This window comes from Salvelinus alpinus, chromosome 28 (assembly GCF_045679555.1).
Source record: "Salvelinus alpinus chromosome 28, SLU_Salpinus.1, whole genome shotgun sequence".
Lineage (NCBI taxonomy): Eukaryota > Metazoa > Chordata > Actinopteri > Salmoniformes > Salmonidae > Salvelinus > Salvelinus alpinus.
Window position 1 is genome coordinate 2,035,144 of NC_092113.1, and position 15,566 is coordinate 2,050,709.

Consider the following 15,566-nt stretch of genomic DNA (forward strand, 5'->3'; position numbering starts at 1 on the left):
TGGCAGCGTCCTAATTAAAAGTACACAACGCAGAATGAACCACGCTACATTGGCTTCAGAACTATTTTCTCACACCTTTAGTCAGTCAATATTATAGATCCACTCATGCCATCATCACACTGCAATGTCTTCCAGTATGCTGATAACATCAAATATTTAATAACGGAATTATCATAATGAATAAACATAAAAAAAGGTTGAACCACAGCAAAAGAAAGACCTGTATGAGTGTATTATTACTACTGTCAAGAGAGAGACAGAGAAGAAGAAAACAAAGTTAAAAGGTGAAAGCATAGCTCTGTCTAGATTAAATGTATATGAGTGGAAAATGTGAGGTCAGTTTTTCTCACAAGGAAGGTTGGGAATGTAATTGTAGGCACATTTATTGGTGTGGGCCCTGGTCTCTGTGCTTGTGCAATTGTGTAATAGTAATTGCGCCGGGCGGTTGGAAGCAATCATGTTGATATGCATGTAAACCGGAGGGGGAGGGAGAAAGAGAGAGGCAGCGAGAGACGGAGCAATCTGAAGGGTGCGTGAGTTAGCGCGCTTGCTCCTGCTGGTTTGATTTATCGTAGAGAGAACTGGGCGTTGGGAATCCAAGTCAAAATCAACAGAAGACTTGTTATATTTTAGCCTATAGCTTGCTACTCACCAGAGGTGGAAGCGTGAGACAGAGGGCTGTGGATACGCATCCGTACCCGTGGCGACATGCATGCCCGAGTCATAATCTGACGCTGAGGACGTAATATCTGAGGACAGGACACAGGAGCGCAGGTAAATCGTGAATGATGAAAGGCGAGTTTGAAACACATTAAAAAAACTGTATGACCAGAGGAGAAAATCCGATAGGCCTACTACAGGCTATGAATTATTAATTGGTGACTTAGCCATACATGCGCGCTTAAAGATACCATATTCATATGCCTTTTATATTATGAGTTTATTATTTCGGGCTATGTGTGCCACATTTTGTCAATATGAATGAATGAAATCGAAATATTTGAGTGGCCGTGGTCGTTTTTCTATCGTTGGGAATCTCTGAGCTGTCGTGCACCGTGGGGGCAGGCTGCTGCGGACATTCTCTGCCAGTTGGGATAGCCTTCTGTAGCCTAGACCAACCTTTCGGGAAAAAACGGCCAAGGAAAGACGATCCTCTCCTTCCAATGATGCGATGATAGGCCACCTGATACTCCGCCAGACTATTTTCCTCACGACGTCCTACTCATGTTTAAATACTAACAGACCCAGATGCCCAATTTACTATAAGAAAGAGAAGGGGTGAGTTGGACACACACAATGAGAATATGATTGAGATCTTGATTGTAAATGTGGAATGCACAAATAGCCTATGGTTCGTTGAAAGAGCAAGCAACAAGTTGTTGTGCACAAGTTGTGTGTGTGTGTGTGTGTGTGTGGTTTACACGTGCTCCTTTGAAACTGAGGTCTGTCCTCTAGCTGGCAGCCTGTTGTGTGTTTATGCAACTAGATCTCACAGTCTCATGTCATAATTATACATTCATCCATGTTTCTTAAACATGACACAAGTGTTTAAGGTTACGATTAGGCATGAACTCTGAATGGTTAAGGTAAGAGTTAAGGTTTGGGATAGGCTAAAGACTAAAATCTCAAATAGCTGTATTCAATCTTGCAACCTTTTTGAATCATAGACAGATGCTAATTGTTGCCCCTAGTGGGCGATTTCCACTTCATCTCCCAATGTCCACAGACATGGATGCGTCATAGTGCTAGTGGCGTCACTACAGACCCTGGTTCGATCCCGGGCTGTATCACAAACAGCCGTGATCGGGAGACCCATAGGGCGGCGCAGATTTGGCCCAGCGTCGTCCTCGTTAGGGTTCTTAACTGACTTGCCTAGTTAAATAAAGGTTAAATAAAATACTTACTTGTATCACGGGTGACCTAGCTGTGTTTACAAGGGCTGCCCAACCAAGGCCCGAAGCCTAGTAGGGGCAGATCCACCTGCTTCTCATCAGGACGTCAGCAGCAGCTGAATCCAGCAGAGGGAGGACAGGTTAGAGGGAGAGAAGGAAGGGGGGAGAAACCGTGCCAATGCGCCTCTGGATCGTATAAACGCTCAGGCAAGCTGCTTGTGAGTGCTACTGGATTGAATGCAGAGCCCTGCCAAGACGGCTTGTGTTGCGAAGAGAAACAAAAACACGGCGATCCACCGACTAGAATAACAGCTATCAACCTCCAAAAATAGCCTTCTGCCCGAGAGGATTTACAGTCTGCTTTGATGCTTTTATTTTAGAAAAGTGTTTTGGAAGGGCTTTCAAATTTGCGGACACGTGCAGACCATACTGTACACACTCAAGAACACCTTGAAGGTATGGAATATCATAGCCAACTGCTATATGTTTAATCTATTAGGAGTTCATCATTCTGTCGTCTTTTAGGCCAGAGTGGGTTGTGAAGCTGGCAGAATAATTGGTATAATGTAGTAATCATCTCCAGTAAAGTGTGCAGCTCAGCAGGACAGAATAGTTAACATATCTGACTGACAAAACACACAGCAGGCAGAGGACATTAGTCACAACAAACCCGAAAAACCTATACTGACAGAGCGATAGACAGAATACGGCACAGACAGAACACAGGCAGAACATTGAGAATGGTTACGAAACACTTAGAACAACAGACAGAATAAGTGTGTAGTCATAAGCGACATAAGCAAGGAAGAATAGTAGAATACACCAAGGTGCAATTTCAACATTTGGTTGTGTATCAACAGTTTTTCTCTTGATATGTCAGTGACTCATTTTGGGATTGGCAGACTCCTCAGTATTCCATTACTATCAGCTGTTTCAATCAGTCAAGAGTCTGCCAAATAGAGTGTGTTTTCTGTGTGTCTCTCTGCTCTTTCTGCATTCACATCTAAACTGGTCGTGGTCACAGCAAATGTAGGTTTGGGGGTTCCATGGGTATACTTCACTCATTAGTGTTGCCAAGACGACCCACATTTGACCCGTGTGTGTGTCTGTGCGTGCGTGCATCAGTGTCTATCTGCAGTTAAAATACCTCCCTGTTCGAGTGAACTGTGGCTCATCTCAGAAGAGGAGAACATTAGAGAAAGATGTCCACCTCAGACCTAGCCGAATATATTCCTCATCCAGAGATCAAAACGGGACAGCGGGACTCAGATGATTGGTTCTGGAGCAACGATAGCAAGCCTAACTTAGTGGACCAATGAACACCTCTCTAAGGCTTCATCATGTGACTGACTCTTCTGTGTGGTCAAAGTCACATTGGACAGGGTTATAGCCATAGACAAAGTGGCAGAGGGTCAACAACCTTTAGTGCTGGTTCATGATGGTGTGTCTATATCCGTAATAGAGTGCCTTTCACCAGGTCCTTAAATAGTTCACATTATGGCGATAACTGTCATGATACTGTAGGTGCACAAATACTGCATGTATCGCTTATTATTGGATCATTCAAACAGTTCATGTATTTATTACGCCACATGTTTTCTCAACATGGTATTGAGACAGAGATAGGGCACTACAGGTAATCAGAGTTGTTGGGAACACTGTGAGTGAGTTACTTTACCCCATACATACCACACACACACACACACTCCTCTCACCTCTCCCCTACATGGCATGCTAACAGGCCATACATGTATAATAAAAGGCAGTAATACTTGAACTGTTCTGTTGGACTGTGGAATCGCTGTGTCCCTTCATGACACAGCTCTCTAGTACTATATGTCTGTCCCTCTCTCTCTCTATCACTCTCTCACTACACTCTCTGTCTATAGCTGTCGTCTAGCTCTATGCCTCCCTCGTACTCCTCTCTTGATTCTCACTTTCTCTCCCACTGTCCACATGTCTGCTATTATTAGGCTCTTGATCATTATTCCTATCTTTTCTCTTTCTCTCTCTCCCCCCGTCTTAGTTTCCCACTTATTCTCTCTCTCTCTCTGTCACATTATTTCTGTCCAGTTCCAGTTCCAGTCTTCCTGTGCCACCTTCACATTCGAGACTCTGCAGACTCCCATTCACACACACACACACACACACACACACACACACACACACACACACACACACACACACACACACACACACACACACACACACACACACACACACACACACACACACACATGGAGGCCAGTATGTCGCTGTTCAGACTGGGGCTTTCTCGGACAAACTCAGAGATCCCTCTGTCCACAAATAGGCTAGTCTCTGTTCCTGGAAATAGTCACTAAAATGTATGGAAATTTCAGACCCTCACTCTCTGGAATCTGACAAAAATGTGTATGTGTGTGCAAGAAATATAGAGAAAGAGAGTTTGTGTGTGTGTGAATGTCAATCTGGGTAACGTGTGGGTCAAAAATGGCAATGATATGTGGTAATTTCAGTTGAATCTGGAACAGAGATTTCATTCAGAATTGGAGAAGTATTTTGGCTTGCTACGATGTACGGCTTGGTTTTTTAGATTCAGACATTTAGTTTGAGCTGAAAGGAATTCACTTTAGAGATCCTGATTTTTGGAACCCATTTGGTTTTGGAAATAAGAGTTTGCACCTGTTTCTCTATTTGTAGAAGAGATAGCAGTGCTTTCAGAAAGTATTCACACCCCTTGACTTTCCCCACATTTTGTTGTGTTGCAGCATGAATTTAAAATTGATTATGTCAAAGTGGAATTCTGTTTTTAGAAATGTTTACAAATTAATGGGGAAAAAAGGCTGAAACGTGTTTGTATTCAACACTTGTTATGGCAAGTGTAATGCATGCTTACTGGTGGCAGAGAAGTCAGGCGCAGGAGAGCAAAGACTGTGTTACAACGGTGCAGTTTAATAATAAAAATCACAGTGAACAAAAACAATAAATAAATACAATGGGACGAAACCCTTCGCATGCCAGACATAACGTGCACAAACTCTTACAATCAACAATTCCGGACAAGGACATGGGGGAAACAGAGGTTAAATACACAACATGTAATTGATGTAATTGAAACCAGGTGTGAGGGAAGACAAGACAAAACCAATGGAAAATAAAAGGTGGATCGGCGATGGCTAGAAGGCCGGTGACGTCGACCGCCCCCTTGACGTACGGCTCCAGTAGCGCGCCGACACCGGCCTCGGGGACGACCCGGAGGGCGAGGCGCAGGGCGATCCGGACGAAGACGGTGGAACTCCTGCAGCATTGAAGGGTCCAACACGTCCTCGACCAGAACCCAGCACCTCTCCTCCGTACCGTACCCCTCCCACTCCACGAGATACTAAAGGCCCCTCGCCCGGCGCCTCAAATCCAGTATGGTGCGAACGGAGAACGCCGGGGCCCCCCCCGATGTCCAGAGGGGGCGGAGGAAGAGGTTAGTGGAGGAGTGGCGAAGCGAGTTCTGTGCCATCTCAGCCCAGGGCACGAACGCCGCCCACTCCCCCGGCCGGTCCTGTCAATAGGACAGCAGACACCTGCCCACATCCTGGTTTACTCTCTCCACCTGCCCATTACTCTCGGGGTGAAACCCTGAAGTAAGGCTGATCGAGACCCCCAGACGTTCCATGAACGCCTTCCAGACCCTACACGTGAACTGGGGACCTCGATCAGACACTATATCCTCAGGCACCCCGTAGTGCCGGAAGACATGCGTAAACAAGGCCTCCGCAGTCTGTAGGGCCGTAGGGAGACCGGGCAGAGGGAGGAGATGACAGGACTTAGAAAAACAATCCACAACGACCAGGATCGCGGTGTTACCCTGTGAGAGTGGATGATCGGTCAGAAAATCTACCGACAGGTGCGACCAAGGCCGTTGTGGAATGGGTAAGAGGTGTAGCTTACCTCTGGGCAGGTGCCTAGGAGCCTTACACTGGGCGCACACTGAGCAGGAGGAAACATAAACTCTCACGTCCTTAGCCAAGGTAGGCCACCAGTACCTCCCGCTCAAACAGAGCACTGTCCGACCGATCCCAGGATGACCAGAGGAGGGTGACGTGTGGGCCCAATAGATCAACCAGTCACGAACAGTAGACGGGACGTACAGACGCCCAGCGGGACACTGGACGGGAGTGGGCTCTGCACGTAACGCCTGCTCAATGTCCGTGTCCAGCTCCCACACTACCACGCCTTCAAGGCCTTGACGACAGCCAACAGCTCCCGGTCCCCCACGTCATAGTTTCGCTCCGCCGGGCTGAGCATCTTCGAGAAGAAGGCACAGGGGCGGAGCTTCGGTGGTGTACCCGAGCCCTGAGAGAGCACAGCTCCTATCCCAGCCTCGGACGCGTCCACCTCCACTATGAACGCCAAAGAGGGATCCGGATAGGCCAGCACGGGAGCCGAGGTAAACAGAGCCCTCAGGTGACTAAAAGCCCTGTCCGCCTCAGCAGACCACTGCAAGCGTACCCCCCACCCCCTACAGCAGTGAGGTAATGGGAGCCGCTACCTGACCAAAACCACGGATAAACCTCCGGTAGTAGTTGGCAAACCTAAGAACCGCTGCACCTCCTTTACCGTGGTGGGAGTCGGCCAATTACGCACAGCTGAAATGTGGTCACTCCATCTCCACCCCTGAGGTGGAAATGCGATACCCTAGGAAGGAGACGGACTGCTGGAAGAACAGGCATTTCTCAGCCTTGACGTACAGGTCATGCTCCAACAGGCGACCAAGCACCCTGCGCACCAGGGACACATGCTCGGCGCGTGCAGCGGAGTATATCAAAATGTCATCAATATACACCACTACACCCTGCCCGTGCAGGTCCCTGAAAATCTCGTCTACAAAGGCTTGGAAGACTGATGGTGCATTCATCAACCCGTACGGCATGACGAGGTACTCATAGTGCCCTGAGGTGGTACTGAAAGCCGTCTTCCACTCGTATCCCTCCCGGATACGCACCAGGTTGTAAGCACTCCTGAGATCTAGTTTGGTGAAGAAGCGCGCCCTGTGCATTGACTCAATCGCTATGGCTATGAGAGGTAGCGGGTACCTATACCTCACAGTGATTTGGTTCAGACCCCGATAGTCAATACACGGGTGCAGACCTCCCTCCTTCTTCACAAAAAATAAACTCGAGGAGGCGGGTGAAGTGGAGGACCGAATGTACCCCTGACGCAGGGATTCAGAGACATATGTTTCCATAGCCTCCGTCTCCGCCTGTGAGAGGGGATATACGTGACTCCTGGGAAGTACAATCAACATTTCCGGACAAGGACATGGGGGGAACAGAGGGTTAAATACACAACATGGAATTGATGGAATTGAAACCAGGTGTGAGGGAAGACAAAACCAATGGAAAATGAAAGGTGGATCGGCGATGGCTAGAAGGCCGGTGACGTCGACCGCCGAACGCCGCACGACTTCGGCGGAAGTCGTGACAGCAAGCCTAGGTAAGTTCAGGAGTAAAAATGTGCTTAACAAGTCACATAAGTTGCATGGACTCACTATGTCTGCAATAATAGTTTTTAGCAGGATTTTTAAATAACTACCTCATCTCTGCACCTCACACATACAATTATCTGTAAGGTCCCTTGGTTGAGCGTTTTAAGCACAGATTCAACCACAAAGACCAGGGAGGTTTTCCAATGGTTCGCAAAGAAGGGCACCTATTGGTAGATGGGTAAAAAAATAAACAGACATTGAATATCCCTTTGAGCATGGTGAAGTTATTAGTTACACTTTGGATGGTGTATCAATACACCCATTCACTACAAAGATACAGGCGTCCTTCCAAACTCAGTTGCCGGAGAGGAAGGAAACCACTCAGGGATTTCACCATGAGACTGTAAACAGTTACAGAATTTTATGGATGTGATAGGATAAAACTGAGGATGAATCAACAACATTGTAGTTACTCCACAATACTACCTAATTAACAGAGTGAAAAGAAGGAAGCAGGAAGAAAATTTAAATATTCAAAAACATGTCTTGTTTGAAATAAGACACTAAAGTAAAACTGCAAAAAAATAACTTTGTCCTGAATACAAAGTGTTATGTTTGGGGCAAATCCAACACAACACATCACTGAGTACCACTCTTCATATTTTCAAGCATGGTGGTGGCTGCATCATGCTTTGGGTATTCTTGTCACCGGCAAGGATAAAGGAGTTATGCACAGAGCTATCCACAGGCAAAATCCTAGAGGAAAACCTGGTTCAGTCTGCTTTCAGACACTGGGAGACAAATTCACCTTTCAGCGGGACAGTAACCTAAAACACAAGGCCAAATATACACTGGAGTTGCTCACCAAGACAACATTGAATGTTCCTGAGTGGCCTAGTTACAATTTTACCTTAAATAGGCTTGAAAATCTATGGCAAGATGTCACACCCTGATCTGTTTCACCTGTCTTTCTGATTTGTCTCCACTACCCTCCAGGTGTCGCCCATCTTCCCCATTATCCCCTGTGCATGTATACCTGTGTTCTATGTTTGTCTGTTTTCAGTTAATTTTGTTTTGTCTAGCCTACCAGCGTTTTCCCCTCTGTTCCTGTCTCTTGATTGTTCCTGTTTTCTAGTTATCCCGGTTTTGACCTTTTCTGCCTGCCCTGATCCTGAGCCTGCCTGTCATCCTGTACCTTTGCCCCATCTATCTGGATTACTGACCTCTGCCTACCCTGACCCTGAGCCTGCCTGCCTGCCGTCCTGTACCTTTGCCCCACCTATCTGGATTACTGACCTCTGCCTACCCTGACCCTGAGCCTGCCTGCCGTCCTGTACCTTTGCCCCACCTATCTGGATTACTGACGCCTGCCTGCCCTTGACCTGTCTTTTGCCTGCCCCTGTTGGATTAAATAACTGTTGTTAATTCGACGTTGTCTGCATCTGGGTCTTACCGGAAACGTGATAGCAAGACATGCAAATCAGCAATGATCAACAACTAACTAGACAGAGCTTTAAGAATTAAAAAAAGATTAATGTGCATTTATTGTACAATCCAGGTGTGGAAATCTCTTAGAGACTTACCCAGAAAGACTCACAGCTATAATCACTGCCGAGGGATTGACTCAGGGGGTTGAATACTTATATGTAGTGTATCTAATCAAAATATATATTAGTGTTTTTTTATTTTTTTATTGTACAAATGTTAGCATTTTTCTAGATCGTTGTGTAGATCGTTGACAAAAAAATTACAATTAAATCCATTTTAATCCCTTTTGTAACTGTCACGACTTCCGCCGAAGTCGGTCCCTCTCCTTGTTCGGGCGGCGTTCGGCGGTCGACGTCACCGGCTTTCTAGCCACCGCCGATCCACTTTTCAGTTTCCATTTGTTCTGTCTTTGTCTTATTACACCTGGCTTCACTCACCAATCACTTGTTTATTATTTAACCCTCTGTTCCCCATGTTGTATTTGTGAGTGATTGTTATTTGTTACGTGGATGATTGTCAGGCGTTGCAATTTTGTTTTAGACCGTGTTTTTGGCACTTGTATGTGTTATGTGCTGTCAGTTGGTAACCGGTATTAAAGTGTGCCTGTTTATTATACACCGTTCTCCTGCACTTGACTTCGCCTCCCATATACACGCATTACAGTAACACAGCAAAATGTGGAAAAAGTCAAGGGGTGTGAATACTTTCTGAAGGCACATCTCTAACCTCCACATCGAACATGTTCTTCTGTTTTCCACTGTGATCTCAACTCATACCCCTTTAAACTATGTTTTACATCCTCCTATTCTGCTTCTGCTTATCTCTCTATCTCTCCTCCCACAGCTTGTGTGTAAAACACAACCATGTTGAAATAACACCACCTGAACAGGGGAACAGTGGTTCCTTGTAGGTGGATTGGCCAATAGAAGGCTGGAGTCTGAGAAAAACAGATGGTTGAGTGGGAGAAGGAAAATAAACAGTGATACTACTCGGAGGAGGTGGTAGATGGAGACATAACTATTTCTTACCCTCTCTTTCTCTCTCTCTCTCTCTCTCTATGTGTTTCTCTTTTTCTGTGTTTCTCTCTTTCACTATACCTCGCTAAAGGCGTCGGATGCTTCGGTTTGGCTGGCACCTAGCCGAACGAGTGTTCTCGCATACTCCCTTAAAAGACCTTCGCTTGAAAAACTTGAAAAAACACCAAATAGTACTGTAGCCAGTATACACTTCCTCAAAATAGTCAGAATTAATCTACTGTTAATCAATAAATGTTTTTAAGTTTTTGCTGAGGAAATCTGAGTGGCACACTTTTACATCTAACTGATATGTTTGGTGCAGTATTTCTAAAGTCATTTTTTGATGTTGTTGCATGAAAACACTTCATTGAGGAATCCCTACTGTTGACCAATCACTGAGGAAGGGGAGTAGACTTTGGCTACCGACTTCGGCTTGCCTCGAGAAAATGTTTGTGTATACGAACAGCTGAAAGAAAAACCTTGCTGAAGACCAAAACAAACAAAAATGTCTCAAAATGTTGTCATAATATATGCACTCACTGTTCCGAACTGTTTCGGATGGGAAGCTTGCCTTAAAACCATCAATTTCGGTGTCTTTTATAGTCTTGTTTTCTCAGCTATGTTTAACATCTAAATGTAAGTATGTGAACATCCCTCATTTGTTGACTTCTGTGATCGAAAAAGCCTTGGCCTCATGCATGTCAACATCAGAAGCCTCCTCCCTAAGTTTGCCTTACTCACCGCTTTAGCACACTCTGCCAACCCTGATGTCCTTGCCGTGTCCGAATCCTGGCTTAGGAAGGCCACCAAAAATTCTGAGATTTCCATACCCAACTATAACACTTTCCGTCAAGATAGAACTGCCAAAGGGGGAGGATTTGCAATCTACTGCAGAGATAGCCTGCAAAGTTCTGTCATACTTTCCAGGTCTATGCCCAAACAGTTCGAACTTCTAATTTTAAAAATTTATCTCTCCAGAAATAAGTCTCTCACTGTTGCCGCCTGCTACCGACCCCCCTCAGCTCCCAGCTGTGCCCTGGACACCATCTGTGAATTGATCGCTCCCCATCTAGCTTCAGAGTTTGTTCTGTTAGGTGACCTAAACTGGGATATGCTTAACACCCCGGCAGTCCTACAATCCAAGCTTGATGCCCTCAATCTCACACAAATCATCAAGGAACCCACCAGGTACAACCCTAAATCGGTAAACATGGGCACCCTAATAGACATTATCCTGACCAACCTGCCCTCCAAATACACCTCTGCTGTCTTCAATCAAGATCTCAGTGATCACTGCCTCATTGCCTGTATCCGCCACGGGTCCGCGGTCAAACGACCACCCCTCATCACTGTCAAACGCTCCCTAAAACACTTCTGCGAGCAGGCCTTTCTAATCGACCTGGCCCGGGTTCCCTGGAAGGATATTGACCTCATCCCGTCAGTTGAGGATGCCTGGTCATTCTTTAAATGTTACTTCCTCACCATATTAGACAAGCATGCTCCGTTCACAAAAATGCAGAACCAAGAACAGATATAGCCCTTGGTTCACTCCAGACCTGACTGCCCTCGACCAGCACAAAAACATCCTGTGGCGAACTGCAATAGCATCGAAGAGCCCCCGCGATATGCAACTGTTCAGGGAAGTCAGGAACCAATACACGCAGTCAGTCAGGAAAGCAAAGGCCAGCTTTTTCAAGCAGAAATTTGCATCCTGTAGCTCTAACTCCAAAAAGTTCTGGGATACTGTAAAGTCCATGGAGAACAAGAGCACCTCCTCCCAGCTGCCCACTGCACTGAGGCTAGGTAACACGGTCACCACCGATAAATCCGTGATAATCGAAGACTTCAACAAGCATTTCTCAATGGCTGGCCATGCCTTCCTCCTGGCGACTCCAACCTTGGCCAACAGCCCCGCCCCCTCCGCTGCTACTCGCCCAAGCCTCCCCAGCTTCTCCTTTACCCAAATCCAGATAGCAGATGTTCTGAAAGAGCTGGAAAACCTGGACCCATACAAATCAGCTGGGCTTGACAATCTGGACCCCCTATTTCTGAAACTGTCCGCCGCCATTGTCGCACCCCCTATCACCAGCCTGTTCAACCTCTCCTTCGTATCATCTGAGATCCCCAAGGATTGGAAAGCTGCCGCGGTCATCCCCCTCTTCAAAGGGGGAGACACCCTGGACCCAAACTGTTACAGACCTATATCCATCCTGCCCTGCCTATCTAAGGTCTTCGAAAGCCAAGTCAACAAACAGATCACTGACCATCTCGAATCCCACCGTACCTTCTCCGCTGTGCAATCCGGTTTCCGAGCCGGTCATGGGTGCACCTCAGCCACGCTCAAGGTACTAAACGATATCATAACCGCCATCGATAAAAGACATTACTGTGCAGCCGTCTTCATCGACCTGGCCAAGGCTTTCGACTCTGTCAATCACCATATTCTTATCGGCAGACTCAGTAGCCTCGGTTTTTCTAATGACTGCCTTGCCTGGTTCACCAACTACTTTGCAGACAGAGTTCAGTGTGTCAAATCGGAGGGCATGTTGTCCGGTCCTCTGGCAGTCTCTATGGGGGTACCACAGGGTTCAATTCTCGGGCCGACTCTTTTCTCTGTATACATCAATGATGTTGCTCTTGCTGCGGGCGATTCCCTGATCCACCTCTACGCAGACGACACCATTCTATATACTTCCGGCCCTTCCTTGGACACTGTACTATCTAACCTCCAAACGAGCTTCAATGCCATACAACACTCCTTCCGTGGCCTCCAACTGCTCTTAAACGCTAGTAAAACCAAATGCATGCTTTTCAACCGTTCGCTGCCTGCACCCGCACGCCCGACTAGCATCACCACCCTGGACGGTTCCGACCTAGAATATGTGGACATCTATAAGTACCTAGGTGTCTGGCTAGACTGCAAACTCTCCTTCCAGACTCATATCAAACATCTCCAATCCAAAATCAAAGCAAGAATCGGCTTTCTATTCCGCAACAAAGCCTCCTTCACTCACGCCGCCAAACTTACCCTAGTAAAACTGACTATCCTACCGATCCTCGACTTCGGCGATGTCATCTACAAAATAGCTTCCAATACTCTACTCAGCAAACTGGATGCAGTTTATCACAGTGCCATTCGTTTTGTTACTAAAGTACCTTATACGACCCACCACTGCGACCTGTATGCCCTAGTCGGCTGGCCCTCGCTACATGTTCGTCGTCAGACCCACTGGCTCCAGGTCATCTACAAGGCTATGCTAGGTAAAGTGCCGCCTTATCTCAGTTCACTGGTCACGATGGCTACACCCACCTGCAACACGCGCTCCAGCAGGTGTATCTCACTGATCATCCCTAAAGCCAAAACCTCATTTGGACGCCTTTCCTTCCAGTTCTCTGCTGCCTGCGACTGGAACGAATTGCAAAAATCTCTGAAGTTGGAGACTTTTATCTCCCTCAACAACTTTAAAAATCTGCTATCTGAGCAGCTAACCGATCGCTGCAGCTGTACATAGTCCATCTGTAAACTACCCACCCAATTTACCTACCTCACCCCCATACTGCTTTTATTTATTTACTTTTCTGCTCTTTTGCACACCAGTATCTCTTCTTGCACATGATCATCTGATGATTTATCACTCCAGTGTTAATCTGCTAAATTGTAATTATTCGATTTATTGCCTACCTCATGCCTTTTGCACACATTGTATATAGATTCTCTTTTTTTTTCTACCATGTTATTGACTTGTTTATTGTTTACTCCATGTGTAACTCTGTGTTGTCTGTTCACACTGCTATGCTTTATCTTGGCCAGGTCGCAGTTGCAAATGAGAACTTGTTCTCAACTAGCCTACCTGGTTAAATAAAGGTGAAATAAATCAAATAAAAATTAATAAGATCTCCGTTGAGATTTACAATTCTACACATGCATGAACACTGGCTCTCATATGTTCACTCTCTTCCATGATGGTGCACACACACGCGCATGCGCGCGCACACACGGCATCCTTAAACATACTTACTCACATGTGTCACTCCCATAACCACTTCACGCGTGTGTTGTTCACGAGCATAAAACACACACGTCAAGATTAGCACACAGATATTTGTTCTTCTACATGTGAGTTAGAGAATGAGGCGTATTTGTTATACAAGAGGCATGTAGTATGAGTCATAAGGAGTAAGATGAGGTTGCCCCAGATACTGATCCTAAGTCAGTTTTTTGGTTAATGTTAGGATTTGGTGAGGGTAAGCTGATCTGTGCCTTGGGGTAGTTTCACCCCCCTCTGTGGGTCACAAACTCAGGCAGTGTGGATAGAGGAGGGGATTTTGAGTCAGAGGATGCCACAGTGAAGGAAGGGGTATGTTCGATAAGACCTGGGGGTGAGCCATTCCAGTCCATGCTTTTGTTTCTGCCCAGATCTAACACACCTGATTCAACCCATCCATTCGTTTGATCAGGTGTGTTATTGCTGTGTTCCACACCCTGAGGTGCTTGGAACCAGAACAACTCACCCTGTTCCGTCACTACCTCATCCTCTGACTCAATAGCACTTCCCTTTTTAAGAGTGGATTAGACAGAATGACAGCATGGAGTGGTACTGATATGATTGTGTAATCATGCACTGTAGGAGCCTCTGGGCAGCTTTGCCACTGTCTTATACTGCATCACCTTCAGCCAATGTTACTGCTATGGATTCAGAGCTGTAGAGATTCAGTTGAACAGATAGTATTTGTAATCGAGGTATAGAGAGAAAGTGTAGAAAGAGGCTGGGAGAAATAGAAAAAGATAGTTCACATATACAGTTGAAGTCGGAAGTGTACATACACTTAGGTTGGAGTCATTAAAACTCGTTTTTCAACCACTCCACAATTTTCTTGTTAACAAACTATAGTTTTGGCAAGTCGGTTAGGACATCTACTTTGTGCATGACACAAGTAATTGTTCCAACAATTGTTTACAGACAGATTATTTCACTTATAATTCACTGTATCACATTTCCAGTGGGTCAGAAGTGTACATACACTAAGTTGACTGTGCCTGTGTGTTACTTTGGTGCAAAAAGTGCAAATCAATCCCAGAACAACAGAAAAGGACCTTGTGAAGATGCTGGAGGTAACAGGTACAAAAGTATCTATATCCACAGTAAAACAAGTCCTATATCGACAAAACCTGAAAGGCCGCTGAGCAAGGAAGAAGCCACTGCTCCAAAACCGCCATAAAAAAGCCAGACTACGATTTACAACTGCCCATGGGGACAAAGATCGTACTTTTTGGATAAATAACCTGTGGTCTGATGAAACAAAAATAGAACTGTTTGGCCATAATGACCATCGTTATGTTTGGAGGAAAAAGGGGGAGGCTTGCAAGCCGAAGAACACCATCCCAACAGTGAAGCACGGGGGTGGCAGCATCATGTTGTGGGGGTGCTTTGCTGCAGGAAGGACTGGTGCACTTCACAAAATAGATGGCATCATGAGGAAGGACAATTATGTGGACATATTGAAGCAACATCTCAAGACATCAGTCAGGAAGTTAAAGCTTGGTCGCAAATGGGTCTTCCAAATGGACAATGACCCCAAGCATACTTCCAAAGTTGGCTTAAGGACAACAAAGTCAAGGTATTGGAGTGGCCATCTCAAAACCCTGACCTCAACCCTATAGAAAATTTGTGCGCAGAACTGAAAAAGCATGTGCGAGCAAGGAGGCCTACA

The 15,566-nt window shown here is 46.0% G+C and overlaps 1 protein-coding gene across 2 annotated transcripts in view; it reads left to right on the forward strand.

The window, feature by feature from the left end:
• The first annotated feature begins 497 nt into the window (after positions 1–497).
• LOC139556933 (proline-rich transmembrane protein 3-like) overlaps positions 498–15,566 on the forward strand; it is a 44,846-nt gene continuing 29,777 nt past the window's right edge. Inside the window, exon 1 of one of the 2 annotated variants that reach the window (XM_071371092.1) lies at positions 498–774. The gene's annotated coding sequence lies outside the window, so the exon portion shown is untranslated. The other variant, XM_071371093.1, reaches the window with a different exon arrangement.